Source organism: Phyllobates terribilis, unplaced genomic scaffold, assembly GCF_046119375.1.
Source record: "Phyllobates terribilis strain yellow unplaced genomic scaffold, ASM4611937v1 Scaffold_11__3_contigs__length_659146591, whole genome shotgun sequence".
NCBI lineage: Eukaryota > Metazoa > Chordata > Amphibia > Anura > Dendrobatidae > Phyllobates > Phyllobates terribilis.
In genome coordinates this window covers 643,000,435-643,005,368 of record NW_027362771.1, presented here as the reverse complement: position 1 = coordinate 643,005,368, position 4,934 = coordinate 643,000,435, and the positions used below count along the sequence as shown (strand labels likewise).

Sequence of the window (4,934 nt, the reverse complement as noted above, 5' to 3'; positions counted from 1 at the left end):
TACATTTTCTGGGGTCCCAATATGACCAAACTCAGCTGTACAGTTAGGCGGATTACAGCCCAAGTTCACCTAACAAGAATAACATATAAAATAAACAACCATATTCAATTCCCATTTACAAGAACACAGATGATAGCAAATTTATTTGATTCGCATGCTCTGCGGGAAATTCAATCCAGACAGGTGGGTGCCTCGGGGGCTTCACCACGGACTGTGGCCTTTCCAGACTTCACACCGCGCTATCAACAGTCGTTGACAAGATGACCACAGTTCACCGTCCCATAGAGACTAGTCATTTAGATTGGTCTCAGCACCTAGCTGACCCTAACTAACTCGTTGGACCTGTCAGGGAGAATTTAAAATAAGAAGAAGAACATGAGGTTCCTCATCCATGTTTAAAACATAGGGTGCTTTACCCTCCGCGGGTCACACTTCACAAGATGGCCGGCTCTTTTCAATGTTATCCCACTGTTGCACTTCCCCGCGCTCTTCACCGAACAGAAGTAGAGGATTATTGTCCCAGGTGTCACCAATCACAGGAGCACGAAACCGCTACACTCCAAGGGGGAACCAGGTTCGCCTACTCCGGACCTTCCTTTATTTCTCATCCACCAGGAGCTCCCAGACCACACACGTCATGTCCCCGCTCCCTCTCCCGGGCAACCCAACCCCTCTCCACCAAACAAACTTTATCCATCCTCAGCTTGAGTGGCAGAGCAATGATGCAATGGAAGTATTTTATAACTCAAGCAGCAAAATTGCATTTTTCACTGCACAGTCCGTCTATTATTTGCATCGCAGCGTTCATAAAATTATTCAAGTATTGTTTTGTTAACACTTAATAAAATTTAGATCAACAGTGAGTGTCACTGATATCTAGTGGCCAGATGTCATCGTTACAGGTGTGGTCTCCACTCACAGTCATCTCCAACACACATATCTCTATACACCCTCTTACACCACCATCGTTATCTTAGGGTGCCAACCTCCATGGTCAGGCAGGGACAGAGCAGTGTCAGAGAAGGGTTTTTTCCTAGTCTGAGCAGGGATCTGTCAGGTTCAGGTATTTGTGTACCTGGTTTGTACGTTTCCAGTGTGAATGTTCTTTGGCAGTGATAATATTGTAAGCACGCAGTGCTATATAATATAATGATTGCAATTTATTAAGAGGATACAAATTTTGATGGGAGGAGGAGGGCTTCTTTAACATATTGCGCGTCTCGGGGTCGAAATGAGCTCTTCGTCAGGTCTAATACATCTAAATCCTCTTGTTTCGTTGGGAGTTTAAGCATTTGAAAAAGGCGTGAGAAGCTGAGTCCATGGCCAGTGGGGGTATCCTCGACGGAATAATAATGCATCCTGACCCCGTTCTCCTTCTAAATATTAATAAATCCCGAATTACAACTATAAACTGGAAAAGGCTTAACTCTGTGACAGTTGGTAGGTAATGATCTTCTGAAAAAAAATGCAGGACTAATGGCTTCACCACCAACAGAGATTTACCCCAGTGTGTTGCACCTTTTACTCCTTAGTCAAGTACATTTACGTCTTTCCAGTTTTGTAAACCACCAGTTTTCCTTATGAGCAAACAGCACAATCCAGTAAAGTTGCCGGACTAAAAGGTTTTTTCCATACTAATAATAGTTCTTAATGTAAATCGTCTGCGCTGCCTCTTTACTCTCTTTGAGACTATGAATTCTTACTATTTTATTCACGGCCCCTGTGACGTTCCAGTATCTGTCATTAAATGAACTGCTCACATGTGAATCCGTACCCCCTCTCGGTCTACAATAATTTACTTCAAAGTAGTTTTTGTATATTGTAATAATTAATCTTGTTTTTTTTTATATCATGTCATCACTTTGTTATATCATTGTTTCATAATTAAATGTACAGAAGTGTTTTTTTAAACTGTTATGTTGAGGATACCCCCACTGGGCGCGCACTTTAGGTCCAACACGAAGACCTAAAAGTAGTCTACCTGACGAAGGTGTCAGTTTGACCCTGAAACATGTAGTCCGGAAATAAAGTGTTAATTACTACTAGTCTTAGAACTTTATCCACCAGAAGCATAGCCGCAGCACCGCCGCTACATCCTGTACACACCCGGGCATTGTGGCCACTGTTATTCAGGATCAGTGATCCATGTAAGTAATCCTTCATGGCCAAGTTGGCACAATTAGTTTTTAAAGTTTTGGCCAAGCGCGTCACTGCTCATGACTGGTGGACTATGACTCGATCAGGACTGATGTCTAATACTTTCTCATCGTTACTCCAGATCACAATGAGGAGTCGGGGATTTTTAATTTCCATGTAAATACAATTATAATTTTATATATTTATGGAAATGATCTTGATCAGTTACAAGCTGCTACCTCTACCACGAGTACCACAATATAACGGGACTACACACATCACTCAATTTTCACCATAAAGACTGTGCACACCCTGATTGTGGAGACTTGCTGAAATGTTTTTCAAAAGAAACCAATTGATGAAAATTCTCCGTGGAGGATTTCTAAGGTCACCCGTGTAGTCAACCTCAATAGTAGACAGTCACTTTCGCAAGTGTCGAGAGACTGTAGGACATGTTGCCATCTCCAATTCTGGTCTAGAATTGGCCAAACACCTTGGATAGAGGTTGTTAATGGCTGAACGTCCGTTGAATCATTCTTCCATATATTACATATACACTTTTGATAACTCCAGAAGAGGAAAGACCTATATTGCAGATCAAAAAAATCTTTCACAGAATGATCACTGGTGGATTGGCCGACTGCCCTTTAGACTGCAATGTTGGGCAGCACGGTGGCTCAAGTGGTTATCACTGCAACCTTGCAGCGCTGGAGTCCTGGGTTCAAATCCCACCAAGGACAACATCTGCAAGGTGTTTGTATGTTCTTCCCATGTTTGCATCCGACAGCTATTTTTCCCATGTACATGTGCATTCGAGCTGCATGAGCTCTGAATGGAAAGAGGAGCAAAAATCGATGCCAAACACCACTGAGGGAAAGAAAAGGATCGGTAAATCAACCCAATTGTCAGCAAAGAGTTAAGAGACCACTATACACGTTAGAGAGCTAGCCGCTCCTGCTGAAATAGGTTTACTATTTTGATTTAATACGTATAAGGGCCTTACAGAGCAGATGTTACCAATCTGGTAATTTTTCTAAATATAAGTTAATGTCAAAAGTGCACAAAGGACCCCCAATGCCTCCCTAAAGGATCTGACTTTCTAGCAAAAGTCAGACCGGAACTTTCCGGGTTGTGCATGGGATCTTGCTACCCTCCACTGCCCCTCTTGCAGTGAAAGCGCGAGATCTTTTGTGTTATTGCGAGATCTTGTACTTCCCTGCTGAATTCTTTACTATGTGGATACCAAACATCATGAGAGTAGTCGCAGTTTGGTAACAGCATAGTAAAATATGGGGTAGCGCAAAGTGGTAAATCTTTTGATAACACACAGAATATCGCAAATTCACTGCAATAGGGCCGTGGAAGGTTGTAGGATCCCACTCCGCATGCTGGGAAACCACAACCCAGAATTTCCTGGCTGATGTTTGCATTAGAGATCCTTCTGAACACTTTTGACCACCCTTTTCTTAAATGAAAAGGGCATCCCCATAATGTCGATAGGTACTCTTTTAAGTCAACTAATCTTGTTAAGAAATCCCAATTATCTTCTGAAGATAAAAGCTTTATTACAGCTTTTTTGCAGTTTCATATCGACATCATGGAAATTCATTTGAGATAAACTCAACACAAGTCCCAGAAAATTAGAGAATTTAGATCTTTTTACTACATAGACCATGGAAAGTTTGGACAATGAAGCTTCTCACCTTCTGGTTCCTGAGGCTGTAGACAAGAGGATTCAACATGGGTGTCATGACGGTATAAAAGATGGAAGCCACCTTACTTTGGTTATTGGTGGCTTTGGAAGGAGGGTGTAAGTAAGTGAGGAGCACGGAGACAAAGAAGATGGAGGAACAGATGATGTGTGAGGAGCAGGTGCTGAACGCTTTTTGTCTGCCCTTGGAAGACTTAATTTTGAGAATGGAAACGATGATGAAAAGGTATGAAATCAGGATGGCGGTCAGTGAACCTATGACATAAAATCCAATGAGGAACATGATGACCATGTCACACATGACAATATCCGAGCAGGACAGTTTGAGCAGCGGAGGGATGTCACAATAAAAATGGTCGATGACATTTGAGCCACAGTATTGAAGACTAAACATACAGCTGGTTTGTGCTGCCGACTGCAAAAAGCCAAGAGAAAAAGCTGCGAGAACCATACAGAGACATTTTGTCTTGGTCATCATGGAGACAAAATGTAGAGGATGACAAATAGCGGCATATCGGTCATAGGACATGTTCGAGAGCAGATGAACGTCGGTACTAGCCAAAGCAGCAAAGAAGTAGAATTGAAGAGCACAACCTTAAAATGAGATTACCTTCCTACTGGAAACAAGGTCCGAAATCATTTTAGGAACAATAACTGAGGAGTAGAAGAGGTCGACCATCGAGAGGTAACTGAGGAAGAAATACGTGGGAGTGTGGAGGGCGGGCGTCTTATGGACAGCGATGAACAACCCAACGTTAGCAACCACTGTTATCATGTAAACCAGGAGGAAGAATACGAAGAGGAAGCTGGCGAGAGTCGTATCATTGATCAGTCCGGAAAACTCAAACATCATGGGTCGACTTTTATTCATCTGGTTCTTAAATGAACATTAAGAAAATTTTGAGAATGTCGTATCATCATGAGGAACACAAAACAACTTCTGTCGGGGCAGGTACAGGGTCATAGAGGTGACAGTTTACCCAAGTTATAAAGATCACTTTCGTACTTTGCCAGTGTTGGTTCATTGTGGAGGACTATGGGTGTTGTTGACCTACCACCATCATAGATGGAATATAACTCAAGAGCG

The 4,934-nt window shown here is 42.4% G+C and overlaps 1 pseudogene; it reads right to left on the bottom strand.

The window, feature by feature from the left end:
• Nucleotides 1-3,785: 3,785 nt before the first annotated feature.
• On the bottom strand, nucleotides 3,786-4,718 carry LOC141167622 (olfactory receptor 5AR1-like; annotated as a pseudogene).
• Between the last annotated feature and the right edge of the window lie 216 nt (nucleotides 4,719-4,934).